The following is an 18,334-nucleotide window of genomic DNA, read 5'->3' as shown; positions in this document are numbered from 1 at the left end:
TACACTCACACTTGGCTTCCTGTGCCCCTCCTTTACAGCGTCTTACCACACTGTTCCAGTAAAATTTGTAACAATTTTGAGGAAGAAAGAGATCAGAGTTTAATCAAAGTGCTTATTAAGGACATATTACTGATTTTAAAGTATAGTATCTGGGGGCTCCTATACCCAGGTGATATGGTGAGATTTTGGCCATTCTCTCCCAGCTGCCTCAAGAAGACCTATAGTACTGATCTTGATGTTGATGGCGACAGAATAATCAATTCACAACAATGAAACTTCAAAATTTCCAAGTCAAATACTAATACATTACAAAAGTCTAAAAAGCTAAAGGAAAAGAAGCAGTTACTAAAAAAGCAAGACTTATTAAAAATTTAGTAGCAAACTTTAATTCTATCAAAACTCTACCTTTTCTTAAAAATACAAAAATTGGTTATTGTCTAAAGAGTATTAGTGAAGCAACCTCACAGCTAGGGACCAGCTAACCCTTATAATGAAGAGAATATCTTCACTACATGAGTCACCTAAGGTTGATGATAAGTAGGAAATAAGAAAAGAAAGTAAAATGTAGCGTTGCCTTAAAGGACCCTAGTATGGAAGTTAAAACGAGAGCCAGCAAGCCAGAGATAGCAGTTATATAAGCATTTAATAACTGCTCAGCTTCAAGGCTGCTGAGTGCTTAGCAAAGAATCCATTAATTTAGGGCAGTAAGAAAGAGCAATGAAGTTTAAAAGGATGATTGCTCCCTAATAATCAGTTGTTTCATTTGGCTTCATTCTTCTTTGCAATAAAGATTATTGTCTAACCTCGCCTTGTCTGTCAGCCAAATCTTACCCCAGGAAATATGAAGTATTTCTGAAATAGTGTCAATTTTATTGGGATTTTTACGCTATAGGTTATTAAACCAGCTTATACATTCCAGAAGTCTGAACTATAAAACTATACATAACAGATTAATCCAAGAAGTTGAGGGTTATGATATAAAAGCAACCAAATAATAATAAGTGGACTATCTCAGGGAATATTTAAAGCAAAATACAAAGCAATAAAATGGAATGTGATATTATCTTAATTATCTATGATAATTAAGTGCATTATTCAATTCAATGGAAGAAAAACAGGTAATTCAGAGAGTAAAATATTTTTTTCAATGGGAGAAAACCAAAATATTCAGAGCAATGTGAGGAGCAGAACAAATGATAGATTTAATTCCAAGGAACAGAGAATTCATAGGGAATTTGAAAAGCAGTAGAGGAAATAGGATATGTTTAATAGAAGATGTCCTATTCTAGTATAGAAGACAGAAAGAGATACAGAATCTGAGACGACCTCCAGTCCCTGAAGGTGACGGATGTGCACGTCCGCTGCTTGCCTTTTCGGTGGGCTCCCCTTAAGCTTAGGGGGAGCACAGGATGCCTTCGAGGGGTGCCCTGCCATAGGGGCGGCTTGCTGGGACCCCCTGGAACTGCAGCGGCCGCAGGGGGGTCTCCACCTTTGCCCCAGGAGCTGGGAAGCGTGGGAGGTGCATGGCGGCGCTGCATGCCGCCACGCATCTTCACCGAGTGGAGCCTGGAAGGAAACGATCAATTAGAAGGACACAGCTGAAGTGCGGTGAGGTGGGAAGTCTCCCCAAGTCTTTTACTGTTTTACTCAATTGATGAACTGCAGTTTTCTTAGAACTTTGTTTCAACCTCTGGAAGAGCTAAGATTGGAGGGTGGGATTTCCACCCCCCTCGGAAAAGCGGCACTTGCAAAATCTCTCCCTCTCATAGGAGAGAGAGAGAGAGTTAAAAAACTTACTTTCACTTCCTCTAAACAATGGAAGAATAATTTTTGACCACAATTGCGAGAGAAAGGATGGTTGAACTGACTCTTCTCTAAACTATGTATGGGAACTTTGGACTTGTTGTTTCCTGACCACCTGTAAAGGCTGAGCCAAGATGGCCAACTTCCTCCTTCTTCTTTGTCTTTATGAATGAGATTCCTCCCTTGGAAGATTTTATGGCTCTGAACGAGTCTCCACCCCAGAGATCTCCAGGAGCCTCTCTAAGTACGCTTTTCCCTTGGATTTGGAATATTTTGATTCATCTATTTGATCCGGTTCCTGCATTAGAAGATTTATTCTCTTTTGGATTTGCCTGCCTTGTGATCTCTACCAGCTGTGCTTTCCCACAGACGCCATTTCTTTGAACAGATTTATAACTATCTCTGAGCTTCATGATGGGTCCAAAAAAATTACCGCCTGGCAAGGCCTCATCGGCCCCGACATCTTCTACGTCTAGTCCGATTACTCATCAGTCACAATTGGGGTCATTTCTAAAACCTAAAGCCTCCAAAGAGAGTTCAAAGGACTTATCTATTCACCAGATGCTTCAATCTCTCTTAAAGGGACAGGACGAACTGAAAAAACAACTGACAGACTTAAATGATCAGCTCAGAGAAATGCAACAACAAGTCACACAAAATGAACAGAGAATAGGTGTACTGGAGGAGGGTGTGGTTGGGATGAGGGAGGAGGTTAAGACAATCCAAAGGGGGAATGTAGAATTTGAAAACCACATGATAAAAATGGAATTTGAAAGGATGTCTTTTTTCCTTAGGTTCCAAAATCTGCCAGAAGTTGAGAATGAAGATCTTAAGGAGATTATGACCACAATACTAGCAGAATAAATCAATAGAGATAAACAACAGATGTGGTGGGATATAGACTTGATTTATAGGATTAATTCAGCATATGCAAGAACACACAATGTTCCAAGGGAAGTTCATGTTAAATTTCTCAGAAAGACTACAAGAGATGAGGTTCTAGGAGCTCAAAGGGGGGGGATCATTAAAATATAAAGATAAAGAAATAACAATTCTTAAACAGATTCCAAAGAAAGTAAGAGATAAGAGGAAGAAATATTCCTCTTTAGCAAAAAAATTATATAATAAAGGGGTCTGGTTCAGGTGGTTATTACCAGAAGGCATGTTGATTTTCTAGGAGGGCAGCAGAATTAGAATTAACACAGTCGTGGAGGCGGAGGCTTTCACTAAAAAACATAATGCTCTCCTAGATGAAATGGGGGATGGTACACAAGAGATGAAGGAGGGAGGGGCTGAGGCTCTGCCAGTAGACGGGGGGGGGGGGGAATGCAACAACTAGAAGACTCAGGTCACAAAAGTGATTTGAAACATTATTGCAATTGTTGTTATAATTTACCTTTACGGAAGTGACATAAAAAAATGATTGAAATATATTGATGACCTAGTGTTAAATCTAAAACTGCTAATATCTATTCAAATGTTGATGTTTTTCTATTCTTTTCTGTAAAAGTTGCGAGATTTGGGGGGACTGCTCTCCCCCGCATGATGTAGCTGTCAAAATTTTCTATACCATTTTTAACCCTTTTTCCTTGGAAAAATTTGTAAAAACCAATAAAACTTGTTAATAAAAAAAAGAGATACAGAATCTTACTACCCTGAAGAAATTCAGAAAGTTAGAGGATTTATTGTTATAGCTAAGATAATGAGATTTAGAAAATGTAGCACTTGATCTACATCTTCTATACAGTATCTTTCTTATCTTAGAAGATGGAATATTATCAAACTGGTGGAGGATTCCTGGGGCTTTTATATTTTTGATTTTAATGCTTACACCAGCATACATCTACATTTTTTCATCTTTTTAAAATTCTATATTACTATAATATCTAATAAAATAATAATGTCACATGTATGTACGACCTAGGATATTAAATGTATATGAAAATATTCATTTACAATAGAACCAAAGCAGGTATAATGGAATTAATGCAATTATTAATGTTGTGATTTCTTGAGGAAAAATATCACTTCAACTCCAAACAAATATATAACTCGTAATTCTATCATTTATGATTTAGCCCAAAGACTTTTGAGTTTTTGGCTTGCAACTTGCACTTCCAGCTGTTGTGCTGCATTTATACAAATAAACCACATGGTAAGTGTCTTCATTATCGATCTAAAAGAGGAAAAAGCGGTAGAAATTTGTTCCTGGACCTTCATTTCACATTCCACTGTTCTCTAACCCTGCTGTGACATCCACTTATCATTCAGGATCATCTTACCAGAGACAACTATGAACACACAGTAATTTAGGGTTGAAAGACAGAAGATTTCCCAGACTACTATTATCTTATCTATTTTAAAAAAATGATTTCATTTTAGAAAATAAAGTTTCAAAGCTCAGAAGTAGTCTACATTGATAGGCATTAACATAGTAAGAAATGCTCTGATTGGATGAAATCTCCATCTTGGGAACAGAGCTCAACATGAGCTAGAGGGATGTAGTAATTCTTCAAAACCAAGATAATTAAAATTGGGTTAATGTAAATTGGACATTATGCTGATTTTTGAAGCTCCTGTTGCAAAGTTCAAGTTACATATGCATTTTTAAAATGCTGTGTTCCTGGAAAATGTCTATATTCCACAATTACATTATTTTAATATCTGGGAACTGTATTAAAGGCTAAAAAGATGAATTGATCTGACCCTGTGTTATAGCTTCTATGAGCATTTTTCTGTTCGATGACAGTGCAGTTTCCTTGGAATATAAAATTAAGTTCTATTTCTTCCACCATCTTTCCTTCACAATTCCTGTAAATGCTCTTGTGACCTCTTCATCTTCTTTCTTGTCTTTCAGCTAAATCATGAAACTCTCAGAGCCACCTCAAACTGTGAGATGGGAGGCAAATAAATGTAATAAATATATCCAATGAGGACCCCTTGCAACCAGTACCTAGAATATGTACATATTTTACATATTTTGATTACAAAAATTAATTATTAGAGATTGGTTTCAGTTTTAAGCAATTCCTGTATCAGTGATTCCCCCCCCCCCACACACACACAAAATAGTCTGAATGAGTAGAAAAGGCATATCTGGACTTTATAAAACAAAGAACTAACATAGCCACGGAGACCTTTACAAGAAACCAGACTCCAGGTATAAACACTCAATATAAAAACTCTTATTCCAGCAGCTTTCTATTTTTGCTCAGTTGAGAACTTAAGCAGGTCAAAGATGAAGAGCCAGGCGATTCCTTAGACTTATTCATACTTGTTCCTAGTCCTAGGCATACAATGTCCTATTTCTTAAGACTAAGACCCTTGAGTAGCTGACAGATCTGAGAAATTTTGAAAGCATCTGAATCTGAGCTTTCTCAGGCCGGGAAGCCAAAACAAATACAATTTTGAGGGCTTTCCCGACTGAGGGCAATTGAAGCTTTATCACCTGAGTACTTATCAGAATGCTAATGGGGTCTGAAAGAGTGTGACACTTGTGATAGCTTGCCACCAACTATCTACATCAAATTTCACTTTAATTTTGCTTGTCTGATAAATATTTTTTCTTTATCTTCAGGTTTGTTCAGGAATTCAAGTTGCTTTATATTGGCAGGACATTCAACAGTGGAGTGACTTCATTTTTAATTTATTATTGTTATTGTTGTTGTTGTCGTTAATATTATTAATCTTCTCACAGCCAGATGTTCAGTCTGGGTTTGGCTTTTTTGTCTACCTATCGAGTCCTTACCAATTACCTGGGATAGGCCAATCTGGATGTTCGATGGTGTTACAGATATCGTCACAGGATGGAGGCAGTTCATAATAATAATAATAATAATAATAATAATAATAATAATAATAATAATAATAATAATAATAATAATAATAATAATAATAATAATAATAATAATAATAATAATAATAATAATAATAATAATAATAATAATAATAATAATTATTATTATTATTATTATTATTATTATTATTATTATTATTATTATTATTATTATTCGATTGTATCACAGCGGCCAGTTGATTCGCCGGATTTGGCATTGATTACTAGTCGGGCCCCACCCAGGGGCCTAGGACGTCGTAACGTATTTTCTTAATATACGTGCAGATCCAAGCAGTGCGGCCTTTTGCATTTGACTGATGGTGATTTTGTCAAGTTTTAACTGTTTTAAATGTAATTCCAGTGCTTTTGGAATAGCACCCAGTGTGCCGATTACCACTGGAATTACCACTGCTGGTTTGTGCCATAATCGTTGGATTTCAATTTTTAAGTCCTGGTATTTCGCGACTTTTTCATGTTCCTTCTCCTCAACCCTGCTATCACCTGGTATTGCGATGTCTATGATTGTAACCTTCTTTTTCTCAACCAGCGTGATGTCTGGTGTGTTATGCGCTAGTATTTTGTCTGTTTGTATTATTATTATTATTATTATTATTATTATTATTATTATTATTATTATTATTATTATTATTATTATTATTAGTTCTATAGGGAGAACGAGGCAGACAGGAACTGAGGCAAGGCAGGTTGAAGCTAATACAACCTTTATTTAACAGTAGCAACAGCTCAGAAGTAAGGCAAACACGAACCGGCAAACAGCAAAGCAAAAGACAGCTGATAGCTCTTTTATACTCGAGCTGTCAGGTGTTTAACCAATCGGGTGGGTGGATTCTCCCGCCGGCAGGCTGCTTGCATCATAGCCAATCAAGGAACGAGCAATGTAAGTCTATGGCAGGAGAAGTTAGCAATGTAAGTCTATGGCAGGAGAATTTAGTACACAACACCCCTCCCAGTTGGCACATGCGTAGTCCGCCAAGTACACTGGCCGATGTCGGATCCGCCCTGATCATCTTAGTTCAGGGGCGGCGGCCATAGGAGGAGTCTCTTCTGGCTGTGCCTGCGGAACTGCTGGAGACTGAGCGGCCGAGACGGTGGGGAACGAGGCCATCGCTGGACCAACTGGACTTTCAGGTAGGGTTGGCGACGAGAAAGCTTTGGAGACGGGTGCAGAAACGGTTTCTGGCGGCATTAGTTCTCCAGGGTAGGATTGGGCCTGCCCTGGTTGGAGGTCTGGAATACTGGTCGTTCTTCGTCGAAGTTGGCTGATGTGTCGGCGCCACTCTCTTCCATCGTCGAGCTGGACCCTATAAGAGTAGGATCCAGTTAACTGTATTATTTGTCCAGGGAGCCACCTTGGTTTAGCCCCATAGTTCTTTGCGTAGACCAGGTCTCCCACATTAAAGGCTCGAGCAGCATTGTCTGTGATGGGGCTTTTTTCTGAAGCATAGTTGGGAAGCATCCGGTCCAGGGTATTCCGGAGCCAGCATCCCATTAGCCATTCTGCTGGGCTTTGGTTGGTGACCGGGCACGGTGTTGTATGTTACGCCAGGAGATATTGGGACAATTTATTTTGCCAATTGCCTGGCCCCAGGCAGCCCAATGCCTCCTTAGCAGACCGGACAGTCCCTTCAGCCAGGCCGTTGCCTGCCGGGTGAAACGGAGCCGTGGTCGCATGTTGGATGCCTAGCTGGCCTAGGAACATTTGAAATGGTGCCGACGTGAACTGGGGTCTGTTGTCGGACACCACCACATTGGGTAACCCATGTGTTGCAAAAAGTCTTTCCAGTACTTTAATGACGGCCTCTGAAGTGGTGGATGGCATGAGTGCCAGTTCCATCCACTTCGAGTAGGTGTCCACTACAATTAGAAAATTCTGTCCCAGGAATGGAGCAGAGAAATGCAAATGGATTCGCGCCCATGGAGCCTGGGCATGTCCTACTCCCTGACGGGGGAGCTGGCCTTGACTGCTGGCACTGTTGGCAGATAGCAACCCAGTCTTCAATCTGCTGGTCAATTTTGGACCACCACACATAGCTCCTGCCCAGCACCTTCATGCGCACGATTCCTGGGTGAGCAGTGTGCAGGCAGTTCAAAATTGGTGCCCTGAGCTTGGGGGGAGGTACTACCCAGTTTCCCCACAGCAGGCATCCATTGAGGACGGATAGCTCAGGCTGATGAATGGAAAAGGGCTGGAACTCCTGACCAACTGGCCCTTGTGGCCACCCACTGCGCACCCAATCCAGCACTTGGGAGAGAACAGGGTCTTTGGCTGAAACCCTGGCAATATCCTGGGTGGATATTGGCATGGCTAATTCCTCAACTAGGAGGACAGAGGCAGTGGGAGCAGGGTCAACCACAGGCGCTGGCAGGGGGCAGCGGCTGAGGGCATCAGCATGCCCCAAGTTCTTCCCTGGCCTGTAAAGCAGCTGGTAATTGTAGGCAGCCAGGAAGACTGTCCACCTGGACATTCTAGGGGACAGGATCTGAGGGGTCTGATGGTTCCCTGCTAAAAGATCCAAGAGGGGCTTGTGGTCAGTGACCAATTGAAAAAACGACCGTAGACATAATCATGAAACCGCTTGACACCAGCGACAGCAGCTAGAGCTTCTTTGTCAAGCTGGCTGTAGTTTCGTTCTGCAGCTGAGAGAGTGCGGGAATAGTAGGCAATTGGGGCTTCTGAGCCATTCAGAAGAACATGGCTCAGAACAGCCCAATGCCAAAAGGCGATGCATCGCATGCCAAAATCAGAGGGAGGCGGTCACTGTATTGGACCAGCAGTGACTGGGACGTGAGGACGTCCTTAATTGCCTTGAAGGCAAGGGCTTCCTTAGGACCCCAATGCCAGGGAGTCTTAGAGTCCAAGAACCTGTGCAGGGGCTCAGCTAAGGAAGTCTTATGCGGCAAAAATATAGCATAAAAATTAAGGAGCCCAAGAAAGGCTTGGAGCTCTACTTTAGACATGTGCATGGAGGCTCTTTTGATTGCCTCTATCTTGGACGGGGTAGGGTGGATGCCTTTGGCATCCAAGAGGTACCCCAAAAATTCAATGCTGGGAACTCCTAATTTGCATTTCCCTCATTTAAGTTTTAGCCCGCCTGGTGGAACCTGTTTAGGACCGCCCTTAGTTTGATGATGAGGTTGGCTTGATCCTTGGTGGAGACAAGTATATCATCAAAATAAGGCACAATCCCAGGCAGCCCTTGGAGCAATCACTCCATTAGGCTCTGAAAAATACCTGGGGCTATGCTGACCCTAAACTGAAGCCTCTTGCACTTGAAAGCTCCCCAGTGGGTTACGATGGTCTGGGCCATGGCAGTGGCCTCGTCCACCAGGAGCTGCTGATAGGCTTGGCCTAAGCCTAATTTGGCAAAGACATTACCCCACCCCAGGGAGTGGAGCAGGTGCTGCACCACGGGTACAGCGTAGGGGTTGGCTTGCAACCCCCTGTTGATGGTGCACTTAAAGTCACCACAGATTCTAATGCTCCCATCCTGCTTGATGGGTATCACAATGGGGGTTTCCCAGGGAGAGTGGTCCACTGCCTCAAGCACCCCCTGCGCAATTAGTTTGTCTAACTCTAGGTCAACCTTGGGCTGCAGGGCAAATGGCACTCTCCTGGGCTTAAGGTGGATTGGTGCCACCTGGGGGTCCAAATTAAAGGATATAGGTGTCCCCATTTATTTACCCAGCCAGTCATCAAAGACGTCTGCGAACTTGCTGATCAGAGCGGCAAAAGGGTCTGGAATCACAGAGTGGATGCTGGAAACATTGAGCTCCAGCGTGGAGAACCAGTCGAGGCCTAGGAGGCTGGGCAGCTGGCCGTCGACTATGACGAGAGGAAGAGGCCCTTTGAAATTTTGGCAGGCTACTTGGAAAATGCCACAGCCCACAATCAAAATTGGTTGGCCCTGATAGTCCTTGAGGCGAATCGTGCACTGCTTAAGGCTGGGCACAATTTGCTTGATGGTGCCCCAAGAAACAAGAGATTTGGAGGAGCCAGTGTCCACCTCCATTTTACAAGGCTGTCCCTCAATTTGGACAGTGAGGTAGATTTTGTGGGCTGGCCTTGAGAGTGATGTGAGACTGACAGCCCATTCAGAGTGCTGCTGGTTACTCGAGATGGTGAAACAGTCCCAGCGATGACTAGGCGCCTGTCTAACGGATTGCCTTGGCAAGGCGTGTTCAGGAGGCCGGAGAGCAACTGGCATGGCCGCCCTGCACACCTTGGCCAAATGTCCCTTTCTGTCACATCGCTGGCAGATGGCGGCTTTGAACCTGCAAGTTGCCCTTGCATGGTTCCCGCCACAGCTGAGGCACCCCGGCTGAGGCAAAAGTTTCTCTGTGTCCAGGTTTTCCAGCTTGACAGGTTGAGGCAGCTGATGTCCTCTTCGATGTCAGAGAGATCGTCTGCTTCGACCTCATTGTAGTGGACACCGTGGCCCCTGCTGGCATAAGTGGCTGGTGGCAGAAATTTCAGAATTTCTGAAGTAAACCTATCAGACATCTTGACTGCCGTGGCTTCGTCCACAGCTGCCTGAAGTGATAGCTCTTTTCACGCCAGCAAACGCTGCTGAAATCTGAGGTCTCTGATACCACAGACCAGCTGTTCTAGTAGGGCATCGTCCAGAACAGGGAAATTGCAGTGTAGAGCCGTCATTCTGAGGGACGCCATGTAGTCCAACACGGATTCTCCCTCTCTCTGGACTCTCTGTTGGAACACATAGCGCCTTGCCATATGTGAAGGAGTTGGAGAATAATGATTCTTCAGCTTCTCCAAAAGTGTCTCCCAGGGCATTGAGTGCACTGACTGAGGGGCAGCTAAGGCCCTGGCTGTGCCAAACATCTTGTGGCCACAGGCGCTGAGGAAATAGCCTCTTTTACGGCCACTAGACAAACCAGTGAAATCATTTGCCTCCAGGAAGCACTCAAACCATTTGAGGTAAGCGTCCCAGGTTTTGGTGGCCGGGCTGAATGCTGTGAATGCCGGTTGGGCAGCCATCCTGAGAAGGATGGGCAGGAAAAGAAAAAAAATCAGCTCTGAGCGACCTTTCATTGCTTAGTGACTTTAGTCAGCTCAAACAGTGGCTTTGCTCTTGTCCTTTACCTCAGACCTGATCCCATCCTCATCACCAGTGTTCTATTGGGAGAACGAGGCAGACAGGAACTGAGGCAAAGCAGGTTGAAGATTACACAAACTTTTTTTAACAGTAACAACAGCTCAGAAGCAGTGATGTGCAGTGAAGTTTATAGCTAGTGAGGCAGCAATTTTTTTAGACTTGTGGACTTCAACTCCCAGAATGCCACAGCCAGGCATGCTCAGTTCCGATTTAAAGCAACAGCTTTAAACTTATTTAAATAAGTTTTCTTCCTTCTTTTTCTTTTACCTTCCCCTCCTTCCTCTGTCTCCCCTCCTCCCCCCTCTCAAACACACAAACACACAAACACACACACACACACACACACACACACACACACACACAGAAGTTGGATTATAGTGTTTAATTCCATGTAGCTGATTTCCAGGGCAAAGGAGGAGTTATTTCTGTCCTGTCCAATGGCATTTTCTTTGATAAAAGGGACAGAAAGATGGTCTTTGGGTTCTCTCCTTGAATGAGAGAATCCGTTTTAGTCAAAACATTCAAATGTAATAAAATGATCTTCCTGTCTCGATCTATTTCATTGGAAAAAATGCCCGCCTGAGGAAAGAACCTTTCACGTCTCTGAAAGCCAGCCCAGGGTGGAATCTCTCCAGGATGGGCACAAGACCGATCCATGTTCACCAGCAAAGGGCAAAACTCTCTTCCATGGCCTCATTTCCCACCTGAAGCTTCCCCATTTCTTCTCCATTCTTTTGCTTTCCGCAAAAACAGGGATGAGCTTTGGGAAGGTGGGAGCCCAGAGGAGCCCACCGGTGCCCGCACCACCAGCTCTGGAAGCCACACTGCCGGCCGGGACTTCCCAGCTCATCTGCTTCCCGGGCGGGTGGCGCCTGCCAGATGGGACAACAGGAGCTGTGAGGGAGCACCCTGTTCGGCAGAAGGGCTCCAGGGGCTCTGAGCGTCCACCTGCCTGAGCTGTGCCGCGGGTGAAAGAAAGTGCTTTAATGAGTGGGGTGTCAGGGGAGAGGATAGAATCTCTCCTCCTCTCCCCTGACACCCCACTGACTAAAGCGCTTTCTTTCGCCTGCGGAAGAGCTCAGGCGGGCGAAAGAAAGCGCTTTAGTCAGCGGGGTGTGGAAGAGAGGAGGAGAGAATGCCTGAGCATTCTATCCTCTCCCCCGACACCCCACTGACTAAAGTGCTTTCTTTCACCTGTGGAAGAGCTCAGGCGGGCGAAAGAAAGCGCTTTAGTCAGTGGGGTGTCAGGGGAGAGGATAGAATCTCTCCTCCTCTCCCCCAACACCTCACTGACTAAAGCGCTTTCTTTCGCCCGCAGAAGAGCTCAGGCAGGCGAAAGAAAGCGCTTTAGTCAGTGAGGTGTCGAATCTCTCCTCCTCTCCCCCGACACCCCACTGACTAAAGCACTTTCTTTCCCTCGCGTCAGAGCTCAGAGCTTTAGAGGCTTTTTTAAACAGGCAGTCATTCACGGTGAGGCAGCAGCTAGCTAACCTCACTTCAGCACTCGCCTTTTCCCGTTTACATTTTTTTTCCTTTTCATGATTGACAGTGGTGAGGCTCTGCCTCCCCTGCCTCCCCTGACCGCGCGTCACTGCTCAGAAGTAAGGCAAACCCGAACCGGCAAACAGCAAAGCAAAAGACAGCTGACAGCTCTTTTATACTCGAGCTGTCAGGTGTTTAACCAATCGGGTGGCTGAATTCTCCAACTGGCAGGCTGCTTGCGTCGTAGCCAATCAGGAGTGAGCAATGTAAGTCTATGGCAGGAGAAGTTAGCAATGTAAGTCTATGGCAGGAGAGTTTAGTACACAACATTGTTGTTGTTGTTGTTGTTGTTGTTGTTGTTGTTATTATTATTATTATTATTATTATTATTATTATTATTATTATTATTATTATTACATCAACAGAATTGTATCACAGCGGCCAGTTGTTTCACTGGATTTGGCATTAATTACTAGTCGGGCCCCACCCAGGGGCCTAGGACGTCGTAACGTATTTTCGTAATATGTGTGCGGATCCAAGCAGTGCGGCCTTTTGCATTTGACTGATGGTGATTTTGTCAATTTTTAACTGTTTTAAATGTAATTCCAGTGCTTTTGGAATAGCACCCAGTGTGCCGATTACCACTGGAATTACCACTGCTGGTTTGTGCCATAATCGTTGGATTTCGATTTTTAAGTCCTGGTATTTCTCGATTTTTTCATATTCCTTCTCGGCGACCCTGCTATCACCTGGTATTGCGATGTCTATGATTGTAACCTTATTTTTCTCAACCAGTGTGATGTCTGGTGTATTATGAGCCAGTATTTTATCCATTTGTATGCGAAAATCCCACAAGATCTTGACCATCTGACCCTCAACGACTTTTTCAGGCTTATGTTCCCACCAGTTTGTTGCTGTTTTAATATTATAATTTTTGCACAAATTCCAGTGGATCATTTGTGCCACTGAATTGTGCCGCATTTTATAGTCAGTCTGCACAATTTTTTTACAGCAGCTGATTATGTGGTCAACAGTTTCATCAACTTCTTTGCAGAGTCTGCATTTGGCATCATCAGAGGATTTTTCGATTTTGGCCTTAATGGCATTTGTGCGGATAGCTTGTTCTTGCGCAGCCAGGATTAGTGACTCTGTTTCTGTCTTTAATGTAACTGTTGTTAACCATAACCAAGTTTTTTTACTGTCCACTTTATCTTTTATTTTTTCCAGAAATTGACCATGTAATGCTTTGTTCTGCCAACTCTCCATTCTTGATTTTATCACATCTTTTCTGTATTCTTGTTTCTTCTGTTGGTCCTTCAGTAGATTTTTGTTCTTTACTTCGATTAATAGATGTTCTTGACTTTCTTTTAAATAATCAGCCAGTGCATGTTTTTCTTCTTCAACTATTTGCTTCACTTGTAATAGTCCACTGCCACCTGATTTTCGGGGCAGGTATAGTCTATCAGTGTCACCGCGTGGATGTAAACTGTAGTGCATTGTCATTAGTTTCCTGGTTTTTCGGTCCAAAATGTCCAAATCAGCTTGTGTCCAGTTAACTATACCAGCTGTGTATCTTATAACTGGTATTGCCCAGGTATTTATGGCCTTGATTGTATTTCCACCATTTAATTTAGATTTCAAAATTTTGCTAACTCTGTTGGTGTACTCTCTCCTGACAATAGTTTTTACTTCTCCATGTTTGATGTTATCCAACTGCAAAATGCCTAAGTATTTGTAGGCTTCATTTTCATTGCATTTAATTAGTTGGCCATTGGGCATTTCAATTCCCTCACATGTAGTGATTTTGCCCCTTTTTATGGATACAGTGGCGCATTTTTCCATGCCAAACTGCATTGAAATATCGTTGCTGAATACTCGGACTGTGTTTCTCAGTGATTGGATTTCTATTTCTGACTTTCCATAGAGTTTCAAATCATCCATATATAATAAATGTGATTTTTTTTCAGCTTCTTTGGCTGTTTGGTAGCCTAATTTCATTTTTTTTAAGATTACTGATAGTGGGATCATCGCGATGATGAAGAGAAGAGGTGAAAGTGAATCACCCTGGAAAATTCCTCGCCTGATATTAACCATTCCGTAGTTCTCATTCCCTACTGCCAACTCAGTTCTCCATTGTTTCATCGCCTTTTCAGTGAAGGATGTAATATTTTTACTAATGCCAGTTGTTTCTAATCATTTTATGATCCAACTATGTGGCAATGAGTCAAATGCTTTTTTATAATCAATCCAGACCATATTCATATTCGTTTTTCTTTTCTTACAATTTTCTAATATCATTTTATCAATTAGGAGCTGATCTTTTGTGCCCCTACTCCTTCTTTTGTTGCCTTTTTGCTCTACTGGCAAGATGTTGTTTGTTTCCAAATAATCCATAATGTTATCTGCAATAATGCCTGTGAGTAATTTGAAGGTTGTTGGCAAGCATGTTATTGGTCTGTAGTTTTCAGGTATTGTTCCTTTAGTTGCATCTTTCTGAATCAAGTATGTTTTTCCAGTTGTCAACCATTCATCAATTTGACCATTTTGTAAAATTTCATTCAGTTGCCTGGCCAACATTGCATGTAAACTGGTGAGATATTTGAGCCAGAAACCATGTAATTGGTCATTTCCAGGTGATGTCCAATTCGTTACTTTTTTTACTCGATTTTTGACCATCTCAGTTGTTATTTCTAATGCTTGCATTTGTTTGTTACCAATGCTTTCCTCAAAGTCATGTATCCACTTTGCTTCCTTATTGTAGTCCTTTGCATTTTCCCACAATTCTTTCCAGAATTCAGTTGTGGCCTGCTTTTCTGGTTTTTCAATTTTGGTGTCACCATTCACATTAAGACTTTGATAAAAATGTCGTTGGTCTGATTGAAATTGTTGATTTTGTTTGTATTGTATGATTCGCTCCTCATATCTCTCAATTTTTCTAGCTGTTGCTGTTATCTGCTGTTTTACAATCTCTACAGCCTCATTGATGTTTCTTGTATCCAATCTATATCTTCTGATTAGCTGATCTATGATTTTGCTGTTTTTAAGACGTTGCTCATGAATGCTCTTTAAGTTGCTAGCATCTGCCCTTAATTTTTTGACTTTTTGTTCTAATCGGATTTTCCACTTTGGCTTTGATGCTTTTTCCATTGTGTGATTAGGTGCTTAGATTTTAATGCCTAGTTCATTAGTGACTATTGCGGCTGCACTGTACATTAACTGATTCATTTCCAAGATGGTTCCCGATTCAATTGTTGAAAGCACTGCATTAACCATTTTCATGATAGGACCCAAAATTTTCTTAGGGACAGTTTTTAATAATGGTAAACATTGCCTTTCCTCACTAGCCAGAAAATGCTCCATGATCTTGTCCTTCAGTTCTTTTTGTCTTTGAGTTGGTTCATCAGTTGGTTCAATGGTAACTGGTTCTGGCGGTAGTGTTGTTATTTCCTCTCCGGCTGCTTCCTCTGGGAGTTCTACTACAATTTCTTTAGTTGTGTCTTGAGTATCAGTTATTTCCTCTTGTGATGTTTTTTTTTTTTTTTTTTTTTTTTTTTTTTTTTGCAATTTGCCTGAATTTCCTCAAGTTCAACTTCGCTACGCACTTTATTCCGGATAATAAATCACCTTTGATCTGCTAGTCGCTGTTCACTAACATTTGAATCTGGATATTGTTGTTTCCATAAATCATACATTCGCTTTAAATAGCCTCTTTTTTTTTGGCTCTGAGTTGTAATAACAGGCCATTATGGCACGATTTTCATCTGCACTATATTTCTGTCATTTTGTTGGCTGGTCCACTTGTAGCCCACTTGTCAACGGATGCCCAGGGACCTCAACATCCGCCGCTGCCCTTGTTAACCCATGTGACGACCGATGCGGTATAGAATTTTTATTCGTTTCTTTCACCATGTTGTATGGGTTAGCGAGTTTTTATGGGGCCAGGTTGCCAACCTGACCCCAACCCTCCTCCTTTCTCATCCGGGCTTGGGACCGGCAATGGCAGAGTTAACAACAACAACAACAACAACAACAACAACAATAATAATAATAGTCAGAATGTTCAAATCTGATAAATTTACTATTTCCAAATAGCAAGGTAGCCCTTTAGGTATTGCTCCAAGGGCTCCAATTACAATTGGGACAACACTCGGTTTATTTTTCCACAGTCGCTCAACTTCAATTTGCAAGTCCTGGTACGTTGTGATTTTTTTCTTGTTGCTTATCTTCAATTCGCGCATCACCAGGTATTGCAATGTCAATGAATCAAACTACTACTACTACTATTACTACGACTACTTATTATTATTAATTATTATTAATTATTATTAATTATTATTAATTATTATTAATTATTATTAATTATTATTAATTATTATTAATTATTATTAATTATTATTAATTATTATTAATTATTATTATTATTAATTATGTATTATGTATTATGTATTATGTATTATGTATTATGTATTATGTATTATGTATTATGTATTATGTATTATGTATTATGTATTATGTATTATGTATTATGTATTATGTATTATGTATTGTTATTATTATTATTATTATTATTATTATTATTATATATTAGTATTTATTGTTAGTATTATTAGTATTTGGTTGTTTACACCCTGAGCCATATGTTTAAACTGGATTTGGCATTTTTGTCCACCATTTGTGGAGCTAAATTAAGACTGGATAAGATTAGAAATTTTTTCATTTGTTTGTTTCCAAATAGTTTCCACAGCCTTAGAACTACTCTTATGATTAAGTGTTAGAACTTCACTAGATTATAACATGCATGGGCAACTAAATTGCTGAAAGAAATTGTCACAATTCTAGCTGGTGACAGTTGGGTTGTGGAATGGTATATATAGGATGGCATAGCACTAGCAGCATGGGCTGTGATCTAAATTACAGACCACACCTGAGAAAAATATTGCAACAGTTAAACCTTAGGGTAGCTAAACTTATATTGACAATTACGAAGATGTGGGATAAGGCTTTCTTCTTTTGGAGATTCATTTGATCAAAGATTCATTTAATCTTTGTTTCCTTCTAAAAAATAGAAATTTCCTCTTTCTAAAAGAGAACTGAGGTGTGTGATGAATTTTCAGAATTCTGTGTTATTATTGATATTGTATTATTTTGCTGTTTCATTTGTTTTCTTGATAATGATCCATAGTCTCTTCAGTTTAATAGATTCTTCTGATAAGAATCACAAATAAAATAGGAACTTTTCCTCCCCTAATGCTTATACTCACAAAATAATTGCTTCAGTCTGTTCTACTCTGATAATCATTGCTTTATTCTCAAGAACACGTATTTTTACAACATGGTTTACTGTAGAAAAAGCTTCAAACGTTTATGTTAAAAACAGAATATTTCATTCCATGCTTCAATAAATGTGATTCTTGTAGAACAGTAATTTAATGTATTCAACAATATATGTCATTATGTCTAGGTAGAGAGTTTATTTTTACGTCTTTAATTAATTTAACAATATATATTCTTGAACAAGGGATGTGATGGCTCAGTGGCTAAGATGCTGAGCTTGTCAATCAGAAAGGTTGGCAGTTTGGCGGTTGGAATTCCTAGTGCTGTGTAATGGAGTGAGCTCCCGTTTCTTGTCCCAGCTTCTGCCAACCTAGTAGTTTGAAAGCACATAAAAATGCAAGTAGAAAAAATAGGAACCACCTTTGGTGGGAAGGTAACAGCATTCCATGTGCCTTTGGCGTTTAGTCATGCCAGCCACATGATCACAGAGACATCTTCAGACAGCGCTGGCTCTTCGGCTTTGAAACGGAGATGAGAACCATCCTTAGAGCTGGAAATGATTAACACTTATGTGCGAGGGAAACATTTACCTTTACTTTATACTTGAACATTTGGCTAGGAATTACAGTAGTATTAAACAGTATTAAACCTGTGTGTGTTGTTGTCTATTTATCAATTTATACCCCTTGCAATCAAAATCTGTACTAATGTTACATAATGGCAAAAAAACTCCCAGACTCAAAGGGAGCATGTTTCCCGTCACTAAGAAAAAAACCACAGATATGTGTTATGCCTATGAACTTAG

The 18,334-nt window shown here is 41.2% G+C and overlaps 1 protein-coding gene across 2 annotated transcripts in view; it reads left to right on the top strand.

Moving 5' to 3' along the window:
* CDH10 (cadherin 10) overlaps positions 1 to 18,334 on the top strand; it is a 348,546-nt gene that overhangs the window by 75,469 nt on the left and 254,743 nt on the right. The gene's annotated exons all lie outside the window — the stretch shown is intronic.

The sequence above is a fragment of the Natrix helvetica genome, assembly GCF_964273705.1.
Source record: "Natrix helvetica genome assembly, chromosome: 4".
Classification (NCBI taxonomy): Eukaryota; Metazoa; Chordata; class Lepidosauria; order Squamata; family Natricidae; genus Natrix; species Natrix helvetica.
This window is presented reverse-complemented; position numbering and strand designations above follow the sequence as displayed.